The following is a 26488-nucleotide window of genomic DNA, read 5'->3' on the forward strand; positions in this document are numbered from 1 at the left end:
AGCCCTGCAATGCTTCTTACACAGAAAACTGGTGTGTCAGCACCTCCAGGTAATTTTACAAGGAATGACCTTTTAAAAAGCCAGTGGAGACAAGTACAAGCCATGGCAAATGAATTCTGGACACGATGGAGACGTGAATACCTCCCCACTCTGCAAAGCAGGCGGAAATGGGCCCACCCATCTAGAAATTTAAAAATAGGAGACATTGTGTTGCTAAAGGAGAATCAACTATCACGCAATGAATGGCCTATGGGATTAGTCACCTCAGTTTTCCCTAGCAGTGATGGTACTATAAGAAAAATAGAAGTTAAAACTGCCTCTCAAGGCATCCCCAAAAGCTTTATCAGGCCTATCACAGAAGTCATTCTACTTGTCCCTAAAAAAGACGGATAAGTTCATACAATATTTGTTTATATGTACTGTTTAGTGATATAATGTTATTATATCAGACGGGGAGTGTTCTGCCCCACATCTTGTTAGTTGAAACTGTTATTTGTTAAACTGTGCTCCCCCTTCATCTTGTCATTTATTAACACACCTGTCAGTCACGTCCCATACTCGCAGTGGTACTATAAAAGTCTATGAAACTCACGTAAAGCACGTAGGTCCCATAATAAACATTTGAATACAATACACCCCATGTGTCTCACGTAGGCACCCCTTTATCTCTTGTTTCGGTCACGTCCAAAACGTATCCTTAGGGTATATAAACCCCTGGGTCTGGTTAGTTGTGGTACGCAGCAATTTGAACCTCTGTCTACGTACTTCTCTTCGTCTTGATCCAACCGTGGAAATCACTCGCCTTGTAAGTGTCTTTTGAAGCTGTATTATTTAATGTACACTGTCTGCTATGTATTGTTTTGTAAATTATTCTTTATTGTCTTTGATTGTACACATGTAAATGCCTGTATGTTTCTTTTGTATATGTTTCAGTTTACAACGAAGTACGTCCAGTAAAAGCCTTCAAGATAGCTCGCTCACCCCTTGTCGTTTTTTATGTGGATGTACCGAGTTGTTTAAGCTCTCTGCGGCCGCATAGTGCGGAGTGAGGCAGAAAAACTACCTTTGAAGATTTGCATGGCACACAGTAACGCTAAACCCTAAACAAGATAAGTAGGGTAGAAACTTTAAAAAATGCTGAAAGACGAATGCACTGTACCCATGGACTAAGAATCTACAGTTTGCTATCAGTAGCTGTACTGCATCTGTGAAATGATTAAGAGATAGTGTTTCAGTTTGTGAACAAGTGGTTATTTTTCTCAGCACTTAGGAAACTATCAAAGTTGGCTTTACCAAATAGAGAAGAGGACCATTCAAAGCAGCCACATAGCAAACATCTTCTTTGGTCTCTTAGTCTTTCGACAGCTGAGACACATCTCCCAATATTGCAGTTATTCTCCTCCACTCTGCCCTGTCCACTTGTAAAACTCCTTGCCTCTTCTTTTGGACAATTATTGTTCAATCTCTAATATTGTCCCTCCACTTTAGGTTGTGGTTGACTTCTGTTCCTTTGACCTTCCATCATCCCTTCTAGAGCCATTCTTGGAAAATGTGACTCCTTCTTCCAGCACAAATGATCACAGTATGTCAATTCTTTTTGGATAATGTGAACCAGAAGGCATTAGTCTGTGTGTACGTTATTCCTTTTCTGGAAATCTTCATTTATCACATGTTGATAAAATCGGATTCTTAGTATTTGTCTATAAACTTTCATTATGAAGGCGTTGATTGACTGTTTTGCTGGTTTTGTTATTTTCCATGTTTCACTGCTGTAGGTTGCAACTCTGTTTAATAACCCCTTTCTGTTTTAAGTGTAATATCTTTATTTTTAGCAATCACCTCTAGCATCACTGGGTATGTAACTACCGAGGTACTTAAACTGCCAAACTCCTTCAAGCTTGATTTCCTCTTCCATGATCTGCGGGTTGCCATGCACATTGTTTTGTTGAATTTACATCCAACCTCATATTTGTTCACCACTACCTCTGTTACCGTTATGATTTTCTGTGGGCTTTGTTCATCCACTGTCATTAAGTTATCTGCTAACCTTAAGTGGGTCATTTTCTGACCATCGATCGAAGCACCAAAATCGCAAACTGGAAATAAGTAAAATTGTGAGTGTAAAATGAACTCTTTTAGAGTTAAAGTTTTAATTTTACAATTGGCGATTTTGATGTAAAAACAAGAACTTTTTAAAACTTATATTAGAGCTTGCAGAAATAAATACTATAAAACTGAAAATGATTGGAGGTTTAGAGTTCTAGAGAGCAGAAGCCACAGATGTAAATGAGCGTTACTCTAAAGTGGCAAAGCAAGCCATTATCATAAAGTGAATATCGATGTTAAAAGATCCCCAGTGACCAATACCAACCATAAAAGGTGCTGCATGAAGTAAGTAACACTTCAGACAGACTGACTCACTCACTGTCTACCATCTCAAAAGTGAAACACTTTTAAAGCGAAACAGAACAAGAAAAAAAAATATTTCACAGGCAGGCCATTCAGATACGGCAGCATTAAAAATTAAACAATGCAAGCAAGAAAGTGCTGACTGCGAGAAAATAATAAACTTATTAAAATGATGATGTAGTCTCAAGATACATAACCCAGGAATATATTTTTTATTATTAATTAGCTTATGTCCCTTTTCCCCTCAAAGAATTCTTATGCAGATAATCTCTTATTGCTAATAAAAAAAACTTTTACTTCTGTCCATATAGCTCATTTAAATTGTTGCAGAATATATCTGACTGGTTTATTCTATTTATTCATTTTGCATAAATGTAAATAAATATTAATAAATGAGCAGCCAAGACTTATAAAACAGAGAGAATGGTTTGGATTATTGCTGTTTTTCATATTTAAATGAGCATAGGGAAGTTTTTACAGATGAACGGCTAGCATTAAACCATCAAAGACAAAAAACAAAATGAAAGAAAACAATTAAAGGTGTCTGAAGATGGTAATTATGACAAACAATCCATGGGAACCTCTCATCATGTTTCTGTCCTTTGTTTGGCTGCCATGCTCAGAACTGTAAATGATAGTTATTTATTCCATACTTTTTTTTTTTCCAAAAAATAAAGAATGTATATGGCATAGTCTGTAATATACAGTGTAGTATTTACCAGTAGAAAAACAACATAACAGATCCAAATTAGTAGTGGTGGGAGGTGGGGGTGGAGAATAAATCAAAAGATAGGGAGGGGCACGCATGGAGGAAAGGGGCGCCATGAAGATTTTCAGAAATTTCCATGTGATTGATTGTATTCTCTGTTCCATTTTTATGAACTAAAACACTAAAATACTGTATTGTTAAAAAAATGTAGACGATAAAAATCTGTAATAATATATAAAATGAAGAATTGCACCAAATATTCTTTTGATTTATTATGTTATTGTTCTGCTCGGAAGCAAAGTGAATTACTGCAAATGAAAAATAAACTACAAAATTCTTTCCGAAGCACTGAAAATGAGCTCTAAAAATGTGATTATAAATGTTTATATTTTCTGATTTCATTTTCACATTCATCTCAGTATTTGTAGTTCTCACTCCATCGTGTTTGTTAATCCCTTCATGGCTGGTTTCGAGTACATCATTTTCTCCAGTGCTGTCACATTTGAATGTATTCACTGATCAAATTATTACAAATGCTTTATTCATATTGGGTAGGCCATGTTTTTGTGTTTTCAAAATGGCCTCATGGATTCCTGAACATGTTGGGAATAATCTATTGAGATACCAATCCATGTTGATATGACGCATCACACAATTCCAGTAGATTTATCAACTGCACATTTACACTGAGAATCCTCCTGCTCTATCACATCCCAGAGGTGTTCCAGTGGATTCAGATCCTGCCACTAAAGAGAACACTGAACTGATTGTCATGTTTATGAATCCAACTTGAGAAGTCTTTTGCTATGTGGCATGGTGCATTACCATGCTGGTGGTAGTCATTAGAACATGGGTAAATTGTGATCATGACAGGATGCACATGGTCAGCAGCAATACTCAGATAGGTTGTGGCATTCAAGCAATGCTTGATTGGTATTAACAGGCCCAAAATGTGCCAGGAAAACATTCCCCACTCCATTACACCACCACCACCAGCCCGGACTGTTCAGAAAAGGCAGGTTGGGTGCATGTTGTTGCCAATGACCCTAACATTTGTGTGCCTCAGCACAAATTGAGATAAATCAAACCAGGCTATGCTTTTCTAGTCTTTAGCTATCCAGTTCTGATGAGTCTGTGCCCAGTGCAGCTTCAGCTTTCTGTTCTTGACTGTAAGGACTGAAACATGAAGTGGTCTTCTACTCTTGTCACCAATCCACCTCAAAGTTCCATATGTTTTGCAATATGAGATACCATTATGCACACCACAGATGTACAGAGTGGTTATGTGACTTACAGTAGCCTTTCTATCAGCTTAATCCAGTTTGGCCATTCTCCTCTGACCTCTCTCATCAACAAGGCATTTCTGTCCTCTGAATTGCCACTCACTGAATGTTTTTATATTTCTCGCACCATACTGAGTGAACTCTAGAGACTGTTGTGTGCGAAAATCTCTGGAGATGAGCAATTACAGAAATACTCAAACTAGCCCGTCTGACACCAACAATCAGGCCATGTTTCAAATCATTGAGATCACATTTTTTCCTATTATGGTGTTTGATATGAAAATTATCTGAAGCTCCTGACCTGTATCTGCGTAATTTAATGCAATGTGCTGCTGCTACATGATTGGCTGATTAGATAATTGCAACGATAAGCAGGAGTACAGGTGTTCCTAATAATTGGCTCAGTGAGTGTATGTAAACTTGCAAATTGTGCATTTTTCTCATTAAAGAGACAATACTTCATTTCTAATTTCATACTGTTCTAAAATTTACCATAAATGTTATTGCCAACATTTTTCCTGCACACTGCAGCCAACTAGAAGCCAGACATGAGTTCATTCAGATGTAAGAACAATACTCTTACAGTCAGGTTTGCCAAGAGTTTGAGGCTAAAACAGCTGTATTTATAGTGCTAGCAGCATCAGGTAAAACGAGGGTGTCATGCACTTTAGGTCTGTCTGTCGAAAATGAAATCATGTCGAAAAATAAAAACATTGGCTAATGCGTACTCTAAATTGCCCTTAACCGACAGTTTCCTTTGATTTAATTTGGGAAATTCAAATTGATTTCAAAATATGAAGTTAAATATGTTGCCAGTAGTATAACTGCCAAAGGAAAATGCAAACCTTTAGAATAATGTAGGTGAGTGGGAGAATACCTGTCAAAAAATACAACACAAATGGTTGTATCTGTCCACCTAACTGCAGGTCTAGCTTTAGCATTTTGGCTGGCCTAGTCAAAGCTGTAAATATGGCTGTTTCATGGCTTGCTGGGGAGCTCAACAAAGGTCAGGAGATCCCACGTTTCAAGTAGGTGATAGCAAGGAGCAAACTGCTTGAGGAAGACCACCAAGCTGGTGACAGGAGCTGGACAGAAGAGCCAAAGCATTGTGTGTGGCGGAGCACATAAGGAGACAGGAGTCTGGAGCCCTGATGACTCACATGCATGAAAAGGTGTTGTGACTGAAGAACAGTCCAGCAGAGTCCACGTGCAGAGGGGACAGTGCTTGGTGAAGTGCTACATGGCTGGCATTTAGCAATTCATTTGTTGTTTTGGGTGGTAGGTGGGTAGGTGTTAATGATCTTCCTGTTTTGTGTTCTGATTTTAAACAATAAATCCGCCTGACTGCACATCCTCCATGGTGTCCTTATGTGTGTGCTTGCCTGTCTCTTCAGTCACGATGCCTGTTACATTGTAATCTGGCCAATAGAAGATGGGCAGTTGTATTATCAGAGTGTTTGTAAGTCAGCGTCTGTGTTAAAAAGAGATAAATATAACAATGCCGCCAAATTTTGCTACCCTAAGTGACCACCTAGTTCCAAAAGTTAAAACTGAAGCCAGGAAAAGGTTGAAAACACTAACAATAAATAATAAATATAATCACTTAGCAATTCATAAAGATTTATCTACAAACTTGGATGACCAGGAAGTGCAAACTGTTGAGCTTTTATTCAGTCTCAGCACAGGGCACCGCTGAGTGTTATTGCATAGCCAATACTCAAAATAGAGCTGTTTGAGAAAAAAAAGGTGGAAAAAGATGTTGAAAATATCTAACGATTGGAAAACGATTTCCAGTCAGAAAACCGATACCAACATTTGGTTATATAATCCAAACAAATGATATTCCATTGCAAAATGTAACTAACTATCTGAAGAGATGAACAAAGCAATTTCAGATGAACCCAATTCATAATAAATTAATGTTGCCGTGTAAGTGACTGCACTGCTGAATCTGTAAATATGTGTGAACATTTGCACAGCACCATAATGAAATCAGCCAAAATAGTGAAGAGCTCATGACTGGTAAGAATCAAGTGTATTCTGTATTACTGCTCGCATACACTCTGACTGGGGAGAAGAAATAGTGTTAGAGATGGCAAATTGATAGTTCAAGTTCCATATTTAAATTCTCCCATTCTACCACATCCCAATAGTGTTCTTCTGGGTTGAGATCCTGCCACTGGAGGGCTCTGAACTCATTGTCATGTTTATGAATGCAGCTTGAGATGACTTTTGCTTTGTAACATGGTGCATTATCATTCTGGTAGTAGCCATTAAAAGATGGGTACATCGCAGCCATGAAGGGATGCACATGGTCAGCAGCAATACTCCGATAGGTTGTGGCATTCAAGCGATTATTGAGTGGTATTAGCAGGCCCAAAGTGTGCCAGGAAAACATTCCCCACTCCATTATACCACCACCACCACCAGCCTGGACTGTTGACACAAGGTAGGTTGGGTGCATGGATTCCTGACATCGATGCCAAATTATGACCCTAATATTTGTGTGCCACAACCCAACTTGAGGTTAATCAGATCAGACAATGTTTTACCAGGATTCAACTGCACAATTTTGTTGAGTCTGTGCCTACTGCAGCTCCAGGTTTCTGTTCTTGGCTGACAGGAGTGGAACAGAAAGTGGTCTTCTGCTATTGTAGCTCATCAACCCTAAATTTTGATGTGTTATACAACACAAGATACTGCTATACTCACCACAGTTATACAGAGTGGTTAGCTGAGTTCCTGTTTGATATAGCGCTCCTGCACTGAGTTAGAGGTTTCCATATTTCAATTTTATCTAGAAACACAATGATTGCTTACAGGATAGTATTTTTGTGTATAGTTAATTCTGTAAGGTTGAAGTGCATGTGACAGTTTGACACTTGGGCTCTGACAGGGAAGTCCAATGGACTGTGGCATAGACGGAGTGAGAAGCAAAGCTCAGCATGTCGCCCTGCAAATGCGGCGGGACTGACAACAGGGACCCAAGCAAGATTTAAGGGTGGTCTGTGCCTGTTGGTGGACATCTCCTTGTGCTGAGGAATCCAGGAAGGGTAAGCTGAGGAGACTTCAGTTTTAACAAAGAAGCTCTGAGGCTCATTGTTTTTAAAGAAGGATGATTTTTGTCCTTAATTTCAACTTTTTTTTTTTTACTGGACATTGTAACCTTCACAACCACCTTGATTTTATGGATTATTTACTTATTAATTGGACTGCACTGAACTTTGGACACTTTTGTTTTTTGTAAAATAAAGCACTAAGCATTTGCACCAACCCTTTTACTGTGTTTGTCGTTACTTGCATAGCTCATCCTCAGGTATCTTATCGACGGTTCCAGGTTCAAGTTGATCCTGGAAGCAAGCATGGAGTGTGGATCTGACCATCACACACACTTATTGACATGCAAAGGTTTGAATTAACTGATAAAATGACTCATGACAGACTAGATCTTTGACCGTGATGAGGCAACAGTTTGGCGCAGTGACTAAGGCTTCGGACCTCGCATTCCCAGGTTGTGGGTTCAAATTCTGCAACTGACACTGTGTGACTGCCAGTGCTTCAATTCGAGAAAAAAAAAAAAACAAAAGAAATATAACCAATTCTACCTCAAATGTTACAAATTGAATTGGATAAAGACATCACCTAAATCAGGGGTGCCCACACTTTTTCGGCTTGTAAGCTACTTTTAAAATGACCAGGTCGAAATGATCTACCTACATTAAAAATGCAATATATATATATATATATATATATATATATATATATATATATATATATATATATATATATATATATATATATATACTGAGTATACTTTATACATAAAATACTGTATATGTTGTTGTACCTTGCATACCTGAATAACCTTTATGGCACAATAACAATTCAATAAATTTATGATCACTACAGTATAATAATTAGAGCCGAATAATGCAGTCAAGGAGCTCTTGAATTCAGCCGAGTGAAAAATGACGGCTGTCCGATTAACTGCGATTTTAGTTCCCTCTCTTTTCTCTTTCTCAGATCGCTTTTCGGAAGGAAGTCAGTTTCATACTTTTTATGAACAGTTCAAAAGTGCCTTTCCACATTTTTCTTCTTTGGAATAGCACTGATAGATTGACGGATGAGACAAACGCACTTCGATTGTGACATTGTGAGAAAAACAAATCCTCTTCCAATTCCACATCCAGCTCATACCCTCCCCAAACAATTTTATTTTTTAAATTCCTTCTTTAGTCGATATAAATTGGAAAGCTAACTATATCACAGCCGGAGTTTTGCAGTAGCTCACACGTTTGATCGTGTGTGCGGGATGACCAATGTGTTAGAAGAAAAGAGATCTCATACTGGCCGCTATGTATGTCAATCAAGTGGCAAATGCCATAGGGAGGATACATGATAGACTAACGTTTAAAAAAAAAATTTTTGCAATGCAACGTGATCTACCTGCACTACCTTTGCGATCTACCGGTCGATCGCGATCGACGCATTGGGCAACCCTGACCTAAATAATAACTATTGGCCAAATAATAAGTAATAATAATAAAGGACATTTGGCAAGTTCTATGCAATAATCATACCGCTTATCATTCAAATAATAATAATTATACAGGACACTTTTTCCCATCTAAGTGTTTTCATGTCCCACCAATTCCCCCTTGGTAAATCAAGCACAATCATCAGAGTGGAGGAGGGGAGTCCCTAGATTCCCCCTTAGTGAATCGAATGTGATTATCAGAACATGGGGAAGATTAAGCGTGATCATCGGAGCAGCGACCCACCGCGATCCACTTTGCGACCCACAAACATTGTAAACTATAGCAACATGCGAACCAGTGGTTGATAAACACTGATAATAAACACCATTAGAAAAAACAGAGAATAAAAAGCTAGTTTGTTTTTGTCTGTAATTAAACATTTCAGAACGATTTTTTGTATAATGTTTTGGTTTTTGATAAAGGGAAGCCTGACACCTGACAGGAAATGCAGTGTGACATTGAAAGGAATATACAATTTGGAAACTTTATGGACAAATGGGTTTAGACAGTGGGTTGATTAATGTACTTTAACATGTAATTTTTTGTTTGTTACCAATTATCTATTAGCCAAAGAAAATGTTATATAGATTCAAATGTCCATGAAAGAAGATAACGGTATATTACTATAGAGGCCTGTAGGAGGTGTCACTGAGCCCCACACACATATTGTCCTGGGTTCAAATAAGTGTTTTTATTAACACATCAGTACCTCTTTACAGTTCTTAGTCTGCACACTTCTGCTTTCTTTTCCTTCCTCCTCCACCACTCCCAGATCTATCTATCTATCTATCTATCTATCTATCTATCTATCTATCTATCTATCTATCTATCTATCTATCTCCCATGCTGCCCTGCAGGCATCCATACAATGGCTCACTACCAGGGGCGCTGCCACCCAGGGTATGTGGGGATTGACCCGCACATGGGCAGCAGTCTCCCATCATCCCACATTTCTGGCATACCAACCGGGAAAGAGACTAAAACTGATTACTTAAATTCTTGTCTGTTGGTTATATTTTGTGATGATCACAGCTGACTTCTAAGCATATTCCTGTTCCTTTTTTTCTTTGCCTTTTATTTTGAACATATAACGTATTTTGTTGTTTCCTGTTTATCCTCAATGTCCTTGTCATTTTTTCTTAAACATGAACTTGTACTCCTAAATGGAAAAAAGTGTAGGCTGCTTCATAAATAGTTCTCATGTGTTAGTCCGATATCTTATCCTAATCAGACTTTAATTATGTAATCAAAATGTTTCATAACTTCACTTTTTTCTTTTCAAAAGTAAACTGAAAGAACCCAAACTCTCCTCTTTTAAGTCAGTGGGAAACTGATGTGTTATATTATTTGAAATTGGAAAAAATCAAATACTCAGTTAGAGGATCTGTGCAGACTTTTTTCAAAGCATGGCAGGATCTAATCAGTAATATTTTAAAATAAGTTTATAAAGCACAGATAATTTATTAATTTAGGTATGTTTACAAGCCTTAAATTTTACGCCGTTTGGCTTGCTCTCTCTCTCAGGGGTGGGGATCGATCTGTTCTTAACTTAATTTTTCTTTTTGTAAAAACTTGATTGCTATGTATGGATTGTAATAAAATTAATAAAAATAAAAAAAAGTTTTTTTAAAACAAGTATAAGTTGGGCACATGTCTCCATGTTGGTTACTAATTAAGAAAGTAGCTGAAAACCTGCACCTGATGTGGCCCTCCAGGATTGGAGTTTGGCACCTTGCTGTGTAAGAAGCCCACATGAAGAGGAGAAGAACCTGAAAACTACACAAAGGAAACAAAACACGACTGAACAGCAAAGTGAGGCAGCAATAATATGCAGCCTCGCCACCCTGCTGCCACACAGACAGTCTGGGCTAATTTTATCTGGCATACAACATTTATACACCAGAACAAATAAACAATGAACTCAGTTTATTTAAGTAACAACTACAGCAACATTCTGTTACCCTCAAGAATTCAGCTTTGGTCTCTAACATTATGCATAATTATACAAGTTTCAGCCTGATTTTCAAGTTTTGCTACAGTGACTTTCCCTTTAAATCATCTCTTTAAATACACATGCAAACATATTTGTTTGTGCTGCCTAGCAATGCAATTCCTGGGTCATGAACCATTAAAGCAGTCTTGGAGGCTGTAATTATTGTTTGAGAATAACATCAAAAACCCTAAACCATCAAAAACAACTTATCTGAACAGTGGAGTGAACAGGCTCCTGGAAAATGTTTAAATTTTTTAATAGCTTCAGCTATACACGGATATAAAGTAGGATTTCTGCCAAAATTGTTTTCACGGATTTTCCTTATTTTTATTTATTTTTTTTTAATTTCTTGTTAAAACACCTTTGCTGGTAAGTATGGCTTTTATCTTAAGTTTGCAGGTTGCTGCACAAATTTCTGTAATTTTGGGAGGCTTACCTTTGTATATTAATATTTTTAAGCAACAGTTTGTTTTTGAAGCATCTTATTAACATGAGCATTTTTTAAAGAAGAAAAAAAAAATTCAACCACAAATACCAGCATATTTTCAACACGAGTTTGCAGCAGCTGGAAAAATGTCAAACATGCAGTTGTGACACATCCTGTAAATCACTGGCGGCAGACATCTGCTTTTATTTCAGCTGTGAGCTTCGACATCACAAGATATTGTTCTGGCCAGCAAACAGAGCTATCCCTCGCATGGGAACTTTTGTATAAATGGTTTTCAAATCTCAAATTTGTCATTTCTGGCCTGAACTAATTTCCCTTAACGCCTGGCATTAGCAGGCACTTTTGGTGGTCTGATCATGATCAGATAGATAGATAGATAGATAGATAGATAGATAGATAGATAGATAGATAGATAGATAGATAGATAGATAGATAGATAGATAGATAGATAGATAGATAGATAGATAGATACTTTATTAATCCCAAGGGGAAATTCATATAATCCAGGCGCATCATACTGATACAAAAAAAAACAAAAAAACCAATATTAAATTAAAGGGTAATAAAAAGCATTGCAAAACAGACAATAACTTTGAATAATGTTAGCATTTACTCCCCTGGGTGGAATTGAAGAGTCGCATAGTGTAGGGGAGGAACGATCTCCTCAGTCTGTCACTGAAGCTACTCCTCTGCCTGGAGATGACACTGTTCAGTGGATGCAGTGGATTCTTCATGATTGACAGGAGTTTGCTTAGTGCCCGTCGCTCTGCTACAGATGTTAAACTGCCCAACTTTACTCCTACAATAGAGCCTGCCTTCTTAACAAGTTAGTCCAGATAAGCACATGACTACATTAAACGTCAGTTAAAAGTGAATGTGATGGCCTATCTGTGTTAATGTGAGCATAATTGCTACTCTACAAGGAAAGGAATGTTCCACCCAAAAATGATAATCCACACATTAAGTCACCCAACTGTATGCTCACAACGTGAAAGAACGCTGTATTATTTGTTAAAATATTATTAAAAAAAGTATCTCTGAAAAATGAAAGTAGGCAAACAGTCCATGTGGGATTGCACTTTTGATTGGAAGACAGGACTCTTGACGAATGAATTAGGAGAGCAGGTGTGTCTCTTGTTCAAAAGTGCAACCCCAAATGAAGGGTCTTCCTATTTGAGGACTACTATTTTTTCAGGTATTTATTTAACAGCTAGCCACGGTACCTGTCAAAGACATGTTATTGAATAATTTAAAAGTATTTCATATCTCCTGCCCTACTTCTCCAGTGCTTTTCCTTTGTATTTATGTGTCTTATCCAATGTCACTTGAATGCATTCCCATAAAGCCTGCTTCTCAGACTCAGACTCATTATTTTCGAGGCATCTTTCTCACCTCCTGTCCAGTTTTATACTACCCATCTTTGAAGGCGACTCTATCAGAGTGCCTCACACACCTTTACTCTTCTTGTGCGTTTCACACTCGGATTTCCTCTTTCATTGTGTTGATGCCTAATTGACCAATCAGATTGCTCAGAAAGAAAGGACATTCAGACCTTAGTGTTATATTATATAATAGATATTTTAGCAAACACCACATACTTTTTTTGCATGTCATGAGCCAACAATTGCATGACTTGACATTTAGATAATGTAACATGATTAACATGATATTTTTCATGGACATTTATTATTTTGTTTGCTATTGTCCTACATTGGTCAACATCCACTCCCATTCTGTCAAAAACATTATGTTCATTCTCCATGAAAACTTGAGATTAAAATTTTTTCTCACGCATCACTACTAGTGGTCAGCGAACTTTGCAGAAGATGCTTCGCTGTGAGTTCAGTGAAATTGCAGAAATGTTTAAGAACTTCACTGAACTTGGGGAAATGCATTGAAGTCAATGGTTAAGGACAAAGTACAGTAGTTTCAGTTACTTTTAATGGTGCATTATAATGAGGTCTAAAGACATGTCTACCAACTATACTGGATGGTAATTATGGCCAAAATGATCACCAGAGCTGTGAGGTAGCAGTGTTAACCACTGGACAGCAAAAGGCAAAAACAGAATGAATACCACAAACAAAATTCAACAAAAGGCCACAAACTAGAAAAAAATATATATGGTATACTATACTATACTATACTATATATATATATATATATATATATATATATATATATATATATATATATATATATATATATATATATATATATATATAATAATACACAAACAACAAGTTTGCATACACTTAGTGTGAATTCTTTAAAACTTACTTAATAGACAGATTTTATACTAATAAACTATAAATCTGGCATATAATTTAAGACATTTACTTTGTACAGGACAAAAGGAACTTCTTCCAATATCCAATATCCACAGATTATTTCACTTATTATTGTCTACATCACAATTGCAGTGGATCACAAGTTTAAATACACTTTGTTAACCATGCCTTTAAACAACTTGGAAAATTCCAGATAAATTATGTCAAGACTTTTTAGGCAGTTAGACAATTAGCTTCTGATAGCCAATTAGCCTAACTGGAGTCAACATGTGAATGTATGTTAAGGCCGAGCACTCACTGCCTCTCTGCTTGACAAAATGGGAGAATCAAAAGAAATCAGCCAAGACCTCAGGAAAAAAAAAACATGGACCTCCACAAATCTGATTCATCCTTGGGAACAATTTCCAAATGCCTGAAGGTTCCACTGTTCATCTGTACAAACAATAATACGCAACTATAAACACCATGGGACCACACAGCTGTCGCATTCTGTCTCCTAGCGAAGAATGTAGTTTGGCACAAAAAGTGAAAATCAATCCCAGAAGAGCAGCAAAGGACCTTGTGAAGATGCTGGAGGAAACGAGTAGACAAGTATCTATATCCACAGTAAAATGAGTCCTATACTGACATTACCTGAAAATCTGCTAAGCTAGGAAGAAGCAACAGCTGAAAAGCCGTCATAAAAAAGCCAGACTCTAGTTTGCAATGGCACATGGGGACAAAGTTCTGACCGCTTGGAGAAATGTTCTCTGGTCTGATGAATGCAAGATCGAACTGTTTGGCCTTAATGACCTTCGTTATGCTTGGAGGAAAAAGAATGAGGCTTGCAACCCAAAGGACACCATCCCCACCATCAAGCATGGGGGTGGGAGCATCACATTGTGTGGGTGCTTTGCTGCAGGAGGGACTGGTTGACTTCACAAAATAGATGGCAACATAGGGAAGGAAAATTATGTAGATATAGTGCAGAAACATCTCAAGCTCAGAAAGAAAGTTGAAGCTCAGTCGCAATGGACAATGACCTCAAGCAAACCACCAACATTGTGGCGAAATGGCTTAAGGACAACAAAGTCAAGGTATTGATGTGGCCAACAAAAAGCCCTGACCTCAATCCGACTGCAAATTTGCAAGCAGAACTGAAAAAGTGTGTTTGAGCAAGGAGGCCTATGAATATGTCCCATTACTCCAGTCCTGTCTGGAGGAACAGGCCAAAATTCCAGCAACTTATCATAAGAAGCTTAAGGAAAACGACCCAAAATGTTTGGTTTAAGTTAAGCAATTTAAAGGCAATGCTAGCAAATATTAACAAAGTGGATGTAAACTTGTGACCCACTGGAATTGTGATATAGTCAAGAAAAAGTCAAACAATCTGTCTGTGAACATTGTTGGAAAAAATAACTCTGCACAAAGCAGATGTCTTAAATGATAAGCCAAATTTATAGTTTGTTAGTATAAAATCTGTGGAGGGTTTTAAAGTGAGTTTTAAAGAATTCACTAAAAGTGTATGTAAACACCTGACTTCAACTATACAGAAAATATACATTATATATATGAGAGGGGACCCAAAAATAATGAGAATTTTTTCTAGAGGGTGGAGGGGTGTTAGTTCCAAGGCTTTCAAAGAAGAAGCTTTGAGCCAGGCAAGCGATGCTGTGTGATGTTGGGCGGAGAAAATGACCCAAATAGTGGCAATCAGGCGAGTGGCTTCTGCATCATGACAATCCTGCTGCCCACACATCATTGAGTGTGCTGCAGTTTCTCGTGAAAAACAGGATGACAGTGGTCATGACTACATCCTAGAAAGCTGCAAAAATTTAGAACAAGTACTTTCTGAGATAGGAGAGGCATGACGGTGCAGTGTCTCGCAGTAAGGAGACCTGGGTTTGCAGACTGAGTCTTCCCTGTATGGAGTCTGCATGATTTCCCCATGTCTGCTTGGGCTTCCTCTGGGTGCTCTTGTTTCTCCTATAGTCCAAAGACGTGCAGGTTAGGTGGATTGGCTGTACTAAATTGGCCCTAGTGTGTGGTGTGTATGTGTTGTGTGTATGTTTGTGTGTTCACCTTGTGATGGACTGGTGCCTTGTCCAGGGTTTGTTCCTACCTTGTTCCCTGTGCTAGCTGGGTTTGGCTCCAGCACCCCCCACAATCCTGTTCAGGACTAAGCGGGTTAGAAAACAACTGACTGATTGGCTTTCTGAAATATCCGCCCTGAACACTGAGACCTATGCACAAAAAACCCGAAAAACTTCACCTATCCTCTACAAACAAGCTGCATTATGTTTTGTCTTGTTACAGTCTCTGTGTCTATTGTTTTATTGTCCAGTTTGGTTCAGCACTTATCCCCATATCCTTCAAAAACAGTTGGCCCTATGCGCAAAAATAACTGTCATAGAAATTGTTTAACTAGGAGTTTTGCAGTGTGCTCTGTTTAGCCATAGGACCAGGCCTATTGATTTGCAAGACTTTTGACTACGATCAAGTTCTGTATAGACTATTTCAGACCGATTTTTTGCTTTGCTACTCTGTGTCGTTTATGTAAAATGGTATACAATAAAATTCTGAAATCTTTGGTTAATCTGGTAACCATGCAACTTTGATAACATATCTATTTTCCTAAGTATAACTTTTCTTTTTCTCCTTTCGGTTGCTCCTTTTAGGGGTTGCCACAGTGGATCATCTTCTTCCATATCTTTCTGTCCTCTGCATCTTGTTCTGTTACATCCATCACCTGCATGTCCTCTCTCACCACATCCATAAACCTTCGCTTAGGCCTTCCTCTTTTCCTCTTCCCTGGCAGCTCTGTCCTTAGCATCCTTCTCCCAATATACTCAGCATGTCTCCTCTGCGCATGTCCAAACCAATGCAATCTCACCTCTCTGACTTTGTCTCCCAACCGTCCAACTTGAGCTGACCCTCTAATGTACTCATTTCTTATCCTATTCATCCTCGTCACACCCAGTGCAAATCTTAGCATCTTTAACTCTGCCACCTCCAGCTCTGTCTCCTGCTTTCTGGTCTGTGCCACTGTCTCCAGCCCATATAACATAGCTGGCCTCACTACCATCATGTAGACCTTCTCTTTCACTCTTGGTGATACCCGTCTGTCACTAATCACTCCTGACACTCTTCTCCACCCATTCCACCCTGCCTGCACTCTCTTTTTCACCTCTATCCCACAATCTCCATTACTTTTTACTGTTGATCCAGAGTATTTAAACTCATCCACCTTTGCCAGCTCAACTCCCTGCATCCTCACCATTCCACTGAACTCCCTGTCATTCACACACATGTATTCTGTCTTGTTCCTACTGACCTTCATTCCTCTCCACTCTAGAGCATATCTCCACCTCTCTAGGGTCTCCTCAACCTGCTCCCTACTATCGCTACAGATCTCAATGTCATCAGGAAACATCATAGTCCACAAGGACTCCTGTATAATCCCGTCTGTCAACCTGTCCATCACCATTGCAAATAAGAAAGGGCTCAGAGCCAATCCCTGATGCAATCCCACCTCCAACTTGAATGCATCTGTCATTCCTACCGCAGACCTCACCACTGTCACACTTCCCTCGTACATATCCTGTACAACTCTTACGTACTTCTCTGCCACTCCCGACTTCCTCATACAATACCACAGCTTCTCTCGAGGCATCTGTGGTGCTCTTTCTTGGCATGAAACCATACTGCTGCTCACTAATCATCACCTTACTTCTTAACCTAGCTTCCATTACTCTTTCCCATAATGTCATGGTGTGGCTCATCAATTTTATTCCCCTGTAGTTACTGCAGTCCTGCACATCCCCCTTTTCTTAAATATCGGCACCAGTACACTTCTTCTCCACTCCTCAGGCATCCTCTCACTTTTCAAGATTCCATTAAACAATCTGGTTAAAAACTCCACTGCCATCTCTCCTAAACACCTCCATGATTCCATATGTATGTCATTTGGACCAATGGCCTTTCCATTTTTCATCCTCTTCATAGCTGTCCTTACTTCTTACTTGCTAATCTGTTGCACTACCTGATTCACTATCTCCACATCATCCAACCTCTTCACTCTCTCGTTTTCTTCATTCAACAGCCTCTCAAAGTACTCTTTCCATCTGCTCAACACACTCTCCTCGCTTGTGAGTACGTTTCCGTCTTTATACTTTATCACTCTAACCTGTTGCACATCTTTCCCAGCTTGGTCCCTCTGTCTAGCCAATCGGTACAGGTCCTTTTCTCCCTCCTTAGTATCCAACCTCTCATACAACTCATCATATGCCTTTTCTCTAGCCTTCGCCAGCTCTCTCTTTACCTTGCGCCTTACCTCCTTGTACTCTTGTCTACTTTTTGCATCTCTCTGACTATCCCAGTTCTTCTTTGCCATCCTCTTCCTCTGTATACTCTCCTGTATTTCCTCATTACACCACCAGGTTTCCTTTTCCTCCTTCCTCTGTCTGGATGTCACGCCAAGCACCCTTCTTGCTGCCACCCTTATTACATCTGCTGTAGTTTCCCAGCTGTCTGGTAACTCTTCACTGCCACCCAGTGCCTGTCTCACCTCCTCCCTAAACTCAACATTGCAGTCTTCCTTTTTCAACTTCCACCATTTGATCCTTGGCTCTGCCCTCACTCTCTTCCTCTTCTTGATCTCCAACATCATCCTACAGACCAACATCCTATACTGCTTAACTACACTTTCCCCTGCCACAACTTTGCAGTCTTCAATCTCCTTCAGATTAACTCTTCTGCATAGGATGTAATCTACCTGAGTGCATCTTCCTCCACTCTTGTACGTAACCCTATGTTCCTCCCTCTTCTTAAAATACGTATTCACCAAGCCATGTCCATCCTTTTGGCAAAATCCACTATCCTCTGACCTTCTTCATTCCTCTCCTTGACACCATACTTACCCATCACCTCCTCGTCTCCACTGTTCCCTTCACCAACATGCCCATTGAAATCTGCTCCAATCACCACTTTCTGTCCCTTGGGTACACTGCTCATCACACATCCAACTCACTCCAAAAATCTTCTTTCTCACCCATTGCACACCCAACTTGCGGTGCATATGCACTAACAACATTCATCATCACACCCCCATTTTCCAGCTTCATAATCATTGCTCTGTCTGACACTCTTTCCACCTCCAAAACAATCTTGACATACTGTTCCTTCAGTATAACCCCTACTCCATTTCTCCTCCCATCCACACCATGATAGAACAATTTGAATCCACCTCCAGTCCACCTGGCCTTACTCCCCTTCCATTTAGTCTCTTGCACACATAATATATCAACCTTCCTTCTCTCCATCATATCTGCTAACTCTCTCCCCTTACCAGTCATGCTGCCAACATTCAAAGTTTTTACCCTCAGTTCCACTCTCTTTACTTTCCTCCTCTCCTCCTGCCTCCGGACACATCTCCCCCCTCTTCTTCTTCTTCGGCAAACAGTAGGCTCATTTCCGCCAGCACCCTGTTGGTTAACAGTACTGGTGGCGGTCGTTGCTAACCCGGGGCTCAACCGATCTGGTATGTAAATTTGTATTGTTGTCCGCATATTGATTTAGCAAAATTTTACACCGGATGCCCTTCCTGACGTAACCCTCCCCATTTACCGGCACGAAGAAACACACTGGTTTGTGCATCCCCTGTGGCTGGGTTCTAAGTATAACTTTTCACAAAACCAAAAATAACAAGTCTCAATATCAAAAAGCATGTTTCTCTTCATCCTGTTCACAAATAAATGAGCAGAGTTAAAATTTAATTAAGCAAATGTCCTTCATATGAACTATATTCAGGATATGACAGTGGAAATTATATGTTTAAGTACCCAACTGGTATTTTCTCTTCACTAGATGGATTTCCCCTTCGATAAGCAGCACGGGGTGGAGCTGCCTAAAATAACACTTTGGGATCATCAAGCTATAATTTCAATATGAATTTATCATACATTGAGTGAAATAAGAACCATAGTAAATGTTAGTGAAGATCTTGATTTTTTTTTTAGCCACAGTTTTTATTACTATAGTGCTTTCTTCAAATCATCCATTACAAGATGAAGATGAATACAGAAAAAATCTAACAAGATGACAAAATACTATAAGATAATTGTAAAAAACTAAATGCCTAAGTAAAAACTCAATACAAAGGAGAAGACTTCTAGTAATGTTTAATCAAAAAACTAAAATCTCTTATTCATGTAAATATTCGGCTGCTTAACTCAATACTTTGTAGAAGCCCCTTTGGCAGAAATTACAGCTTTGCATGTTCATCGGTAAGTCTCTACCAGCTTTGCACACCTGGATTTGGGTAGTTTATTCTCTCAAGCCCTCTCAAGCCTCTCATTAGGAAACATAATGTTAATTTTCACTCGTATGCAGATGACACCTAGTTATACCTTTCATTTAAATCAAATGAAGTTTCTCCGATGTTGTCTTTAATTAGTTGTGTTAGTGAATTAAAGGAATGGATGAATTAGAACTACTTGTCTTTAAATACAGATAAAACAGAGATGTTAATTGTTGGAGGGAATGACGCTGATCACAGCAATATTTTGTTGTCATTTAACTCAGTTGGAATCCCAATTAATTTTACTGAATCAGCCCGCAATCTAGGAGTTATCTTTGACTCTAGCATGACATTTAAAGCGCATATTACAAAGTCGTCCAAAACATGTTTTTTCCATCTTAAAAATGTTAGGAAATTAAGGCGCTTTCTAAATAAACAGGATTGTGAGAAATTAATTCATGCATTTATTTCTAGTAGGATTGACTACTGCAATGCGGTGTTCACTGGCTGTTCAAACTGTTCTCTATACAGCCTCCAGTTAATCCAAAATGCCGCTGCAAGAATTATTACAAGAACAAGAAAATATGAACACATAACCCCAGTTCTTAAATCCTTACAGTGGCTCCCAGTTAAGTTCAGGGCAGATTTCAAAATCCTCCTTTTAACATATAAAGCATTAAATGGCCAAGGTTCAGCTTACTTGTCTGAACTTATCATGACTTACAAACCTGAGCGCACATTAAGATCTCAAGATGCCGGTCTACTTAGGATTCCAAGGATTAATAAAATAACAGTGGGAGGTCGAGCTTTTAGTTACAGGGCCCCTAAACTGTGGAATGGTCTTCCTGCTTCCATAAGAGATGCCCTTCAGTCTCAGCCTTTAAATCCCGGCTGAAGACTCACTACTTCAGTTTAGCATATCCTGACTAGAGCTGCTGATTAACTGTACAGACTGCATCTCTGTTGTTAGTCATTAGCACTAAAACATAACTAACATGATAATTATATTTGAATACTAACCTTCGCCTATTCTGTTTTTGTTTTCGGTACCCAAATGTGGCAATTGGTGCCACGGCCCACCTGCCAAGTTGTTTGCCTGCCTATGGTAAAGTCATCCCTGATGGAGGATCACAGGAATCATGGGAAAGAGGGGTCCTTTCATCGGAGCAACGTTTCAGCCGTGGCATGGCCAAATGGGGAGGCAGCTAGATGGATGAGGTCTCCAGGACTCTAAAAATATCCAAACCTAATTATGTCATATCATCTACTGTTAAACCGTACTTCTAAAATTTTTATTATTATGCTGTATTAAGGAATTGTTCTGTTCTGTGTATTGTACTGACCCCCTACTTTTGACACCCACTGCACGCACAACCTACCTGGAAAGGGGTCTCTCTTTGAACTGCCTTTCCCGAGGTTTCTTCCATTTTTCCCTAAAAGGTTTTTTTTATTGGGAGTTTTTCCTTGTCTTCTCAGAGAGTCAAGGCTGGGGGGCTGTCAAAAGGCAGGGCCTGTTAAAGCCCATTGCGGCACTTCCTGTGTGATTTTGAGCTATACAAAAATAAACTGTATTGTATTGTATTGTATTGTTACATTGGATGGGAAATGTCAGCAAGCTGTCAGATCTCTTCACACATGTTCAATGGGGTTTATGTCTAGCCTTCAACTGGGCTACTCAAGGTCAGTCAGAGGCTGGTCCTGATGCCATCCCAGCTTGACTTGGCTGTATGCTTCCAGGACATTGCTGTGCTGAAAGGCAGTGCACCCTGGAGAAGATTTTCTTCATGGTCTTCCTTGTATTTTTCGGCACTCATCCTTTCTAAGTTCTCACCAGTTTCCTTGTCCTTGTAAATAGCAATGTCAGGTTAACAATACTTAGTAAATGAGAAACAGTTACATAGTAAAATATTTCTAACATTAAAGGGGGATTTTTTGACACAATTGGAATCAAATTGATTCTTGTAAAACCATAATGGACAGACTTAGGCAAGAAAAGCAGAGATTAGTAACCCTAAAACTAAACTACCTACTTGTTTCACAGAAACGAAAACTGAGAGAAAGCTAGCACTGAAAAATAATTATAAGATCTCTTTGCTGTTGAAAATTGCAGGTTTATAATTTAGTTTAAGAGTCCTGATGATAATTTGATACCAGACGCCAACGTATTTAAACCAGCCGATGGTTATGTGTTCATACTTTGACATGACATTATTTTCATGTTACAAGTTGGCACTACTGATAAATGTTTTGAGCAATCAGATGTATAAAAGAACTCCTTATCTTTGTGCACATGAGCTAAAAGAAACTTTATGCCATCAAATGCTTGAGGGAAAACTATTTGCAACTTAACAGCGGGAAATCAGAAGCAATTTTTTTGGGTACTCCATTCCAGATAAAAAAAAAATTGGTTTCACTCATTTTACTGGAAACAGTCAGATGATTTCTTTATTCCTCTTAGTTAAATTCAAGTTCAGCCTCACTCATATTTTTCAAAGCCTTTATTTTATCCCTAAATAAGGCAAAACAACTGTCTAGTTCACTATTTAGAGTTCCATCCTGTTAGTAAATTGAGGCAGGTTTATTATTTTGTATTTAGTAATTATTACTCACAATTAATAATGGAGAGGCATTTCAGAAAGAATGTTCTAGTACAGCTTCAAACTCAGCTACAAATAAAATATGCAACAACCATATACTTATTCTAATTGATTTTAGATTAATGTTTGTTATTCCATTAATGAATACTCAAGACAGTTTTGCTGAAGCACCATATGGATTCAATCCACCCTCCTTAATTCCAGCTGTCATCTTAGTCTTGTTTGCCTGCACAGTGGACTATTAGCAGCTGAAAAGATGTTGGAAAAACGGATTGGGGATATGTGTGCATTTTCATGAAAATGGAACAAAACTGTTTTTCTACAAAATAGAGGTATTGTCAAAAAACAAATACAAAGCACTGAACCGCGTTCAAAGTAAAGAAAAGAATTGTCACAAATTGTTAAAAAAATTGTGAGAATAATGCCGAAATCTAAATTTTAAGGCTATGTACTGAATCGAAAAGATGAAGCTGAATTAATAACTAGAATTCTTGGTTCCTTTTTATTTATAAAATTGAATTTCTGTCTCTTTGTTAGAGCATCACTCGAAAACCACCTCATATATTTCTATAAAACTTTGTAGTTATTTTTAATTCAGTCTAACTTACAATATAGGCTAATAAAATGTTTTATGTTTCTATGTATACATATCTAGAAAAGATAAAAGCTTAATTTCACTAAAAGTTGCCTTTATCAGCTGAAATAATGCTAAATGAATAGCACTACACATTCGCTAGATGGCAGCAATGAGTCAAAAATGTGACATATTGAATTGCTTGAAAGGAATAGCACTTGGTTTATTTAGAACATTATAATTAAAAATATTATTATATTGTCAAATTCCACATCGGGAAGACAGCAACGAGATCTGGTCCTTGCCGTCCATATTGCTGAAGAATAAACTCCATTTGTTCACCTCCATCGTGGTCCCTACAGCCATCTATGCCAGCGAGACCCGGAAGGTATCAGTAAACATCAAAAAGAACCTTGGCATCTTTTAACAGAATATCTGATATTTCAACCATATCACCAATGAAGAGGTGCTTCAAAGGAGTGGCTCATGGAAACTCAATAACATTGTTGCATGTCGAAAGACTCTGACTGGCTGGCCACATCTTTCACATGGAGAACATTCAGACCCCTAAAATGGCAATGAGGTGGACTCTTAATGGCACTAAATGACCATGAGGACACCCTCAAATTACATGGGGATGAACTTTCCTGCAAAACTTGAAGGCGCTGAATACTACATGGGGTGACGACGAGGCACTCACCCAAGATTGGAAACTACTGGAGAACTCTTGCCCACCTGATATGCCACATAGCATGGGAGGATCTAACTCTAAGTAAGTAAGTAAATAATTATCGTATACAATAATACCAACCGCTATAGGTGAAAATCCACGAAGTAGAAACCATATGTTTGTATGGTTATTTTTATATATTTTACGCCCTTATAAACTCTCCCACACTGTTTATAAATATTCCCCGCACAGTTATACAGCATAATCCTTTTGTATTCTCTTAGATATTAGGTAAGATTCATTGAAATTATGTATATAAACACACTGTTTATATACAGTAAAACCTAAATATTATTTTAAAGATATCGAGTGTCTCCAATATCATATATGTTACAGCCATTACGACAGACAGGCCATCAGCAATAAATACGTACAATGCAAGAAAAATTCTATACAGTAAATGTGTGTACAGTGACACTAAACGTACATACCTGTACTAAGTACTGTAAGTAGAAAATTAATTATAGTTACTCACCAACAATGACACGATGACTTGTCCGATAACAATGAGTTTTACTGCACAATAAAGGAGAGCGTTACAGCCCTTCTAAAGGAGCCACTTCAGGCGATTGTGTAGCACTGCCGTTGTTCTTCTTCTGGCAGTCTTCAATCCAAATCCCTAAAGCAGATTCCATCCAGACTACTGCCTTATTACATCCACTTACAACTCGTTTTGCACCCTGGTTAAAAAGACACTGCGGCCATAGATCTTGTATTCCTTTCCTACTTTTTAAATAAAAAGAATCATAGCCTTATTGATGCCGTAATGGCGTCCTACAGCGGTGTAGCTTTTCCCATCCTTCAGCGTATCCAAACGTTTACCTTTTCGGCAATCGTTAACATCTTCCGTTGGCGCTTGGGCACGGCCCCTGAAGCAGCAGCAGGAGCAGATCGTTTTGGAGCCATAATGAAGGGCTTGACTATGTACAAAGAGCACAAAAGTTAACTCTTTACACAGCGAAACACGTTGATGCTGAATTAGCGAGACGAGACTTCCTGGTTAACACTGCATTCAGCACACAGGAACTTAACTGAGTGCTCTGATTGGTTAGCTTCTCAGTCAGGAGAACTTAACTGCGTGCTCTGATTGGTTAGCTTCTCAGTCATCTGCCAATAGTGTCCCTTGTATAAAATCAACTGGGTAAACCAACTGAGGAAGCATGTACAGGAAGTAAAAAGACACATTGTCTGCAGAACCCGCGAAGCAGCGAAAAATCCGTGTTATATATTTAGTTATGCTTACATATAAAATCCACGATAGAGTGAAGCCGCGAAAGTCGAAGTGCGATATAGCGAGGGATTACTGTATACTCGCGGATAAGTTCTCCTGTGGATAAGTCAGTGCTTGATTTTACCATATAATTTGCGGTATTTTATAATGTCAGTTGTATAAGTCGAATGCGGACAATTCACGCTATTGGTACAAGGGATTATGATATGCTAACGCCCACCTGAGAGAGTAACCACGGAGCACACTGCATTGTTTTTCTATGTATTGTGCCTACGTGACCACACGGTAATAATACCCGAATCATTCCAAAGCAACGTTTGCACTGTTTTGTGTTTTTTGTATCTCACACGCTCATACACCCTTAACGTAAGAGCATCCCTTATCTATGATGGAGCATTCGATCAGAAGAAGAAGCTGGATTTGAATTAACATCATTGAAGTGGCAAAAGAAATTGGTAACTGCGCTGCTGTAACAAAATTCGATGTGTCTGAGACACTGGTGCTAGATTGGAGGAGGTAAGAAGATGTTAAAAAAAATTGTAAGTGTCGCATTTTTGAATGTTTGTGTAAGTCGTGGGTCTGATTTTTGGGTTTCAAGATCTGACTTATACACGAGTATATATAATATCTTCTCTATTAATGAAGCCATTTCAGATCAGAATATTGTTACCATGGCGGCACGGTGGCGCAGTGGTAGCGCTGCTGCCTCGCAGTTAGGAGACCCAGGTTCGCTTCCTGGGTCCTCCCTGCGTGGAGTTTGCATGTTCTCCCCGTGTCTGCGTGGGTTTCCTCCGGGCGCTCCGGTTTCCTCCCACAATCCAAAGACATGCAGGTTAGGTGCATTGGCGATTCTAAATTGGCCCTAGTGTGTGCTTGGTGTGTGGGTGTGTTTGTGTGTGTCCTGCGGTGGGTTGGCACCCTGCCCAGGATTGGTTCCTGCCTTGTGCCCTGTGTTGGCTGGGATTGGCTCCAGCAGACCCCCGTGACCCTGTATTCGGATTCAGCAGGTTAGAAAATGGATGGATGGATATTGTTACCATTGGTCTATTTCTTCCATTGCCAAGAAATGCTTACAGCACCCCAAATTTAAATTTTTTTACCTTCCATACACCATGTTGCTTGTAATTATGGCTGAAAAAGATTTTTAATCACATATTGTTGTAGAGAATGCACATAGCAAAATTCCTGGTACAATGGACGTCAACAGGGTCCAAAGCTAACAGCTAACATTATCAAAACACTGATGAAAAAGAATCTTAAATTACTTGTGTTGCATAATCCATCTGTCTGGTGCAATTTTAGTTTTGCTAAAACCACTTAAAATGAAGGTGTTATTATTAACATGTATTAACCTTAGTGAACACATTTCAGCAATAAAAGGTTTTTACCAGCTTAGAAATATTACAAA

General features: G+C 38.8%; 1 protein-coding gene across 2 annotated transcripts in view; it reads right to left on the reverse strand.

Annotated features, from left to right (window-relative positions):
* col22a1 (collagen, type XXII, alpha 1) overlaps positions 1-26488 on the reverse strand; it is a 401136-nt gene that overhangs the window by 191974 nt on the left and 182674 nt on the right. The gene's annotated exons all lie outside the window — the stretch shown is intronic.

This window comes from Polypterus senegalus, chromosome 15, assembly GCF_016835505.1.
Source record: "Polypterus senegalus isolate Bchr_013 chromosome 15, ASM1683550v1, whole genome shotgun sequence".
Classification (NCBI taxonomy): Eukaryota; Metazoa; Chordata; class Cladistia; order Polypteriformes; family Polypteridae; genus Polypterus; species Polypterus senegalus.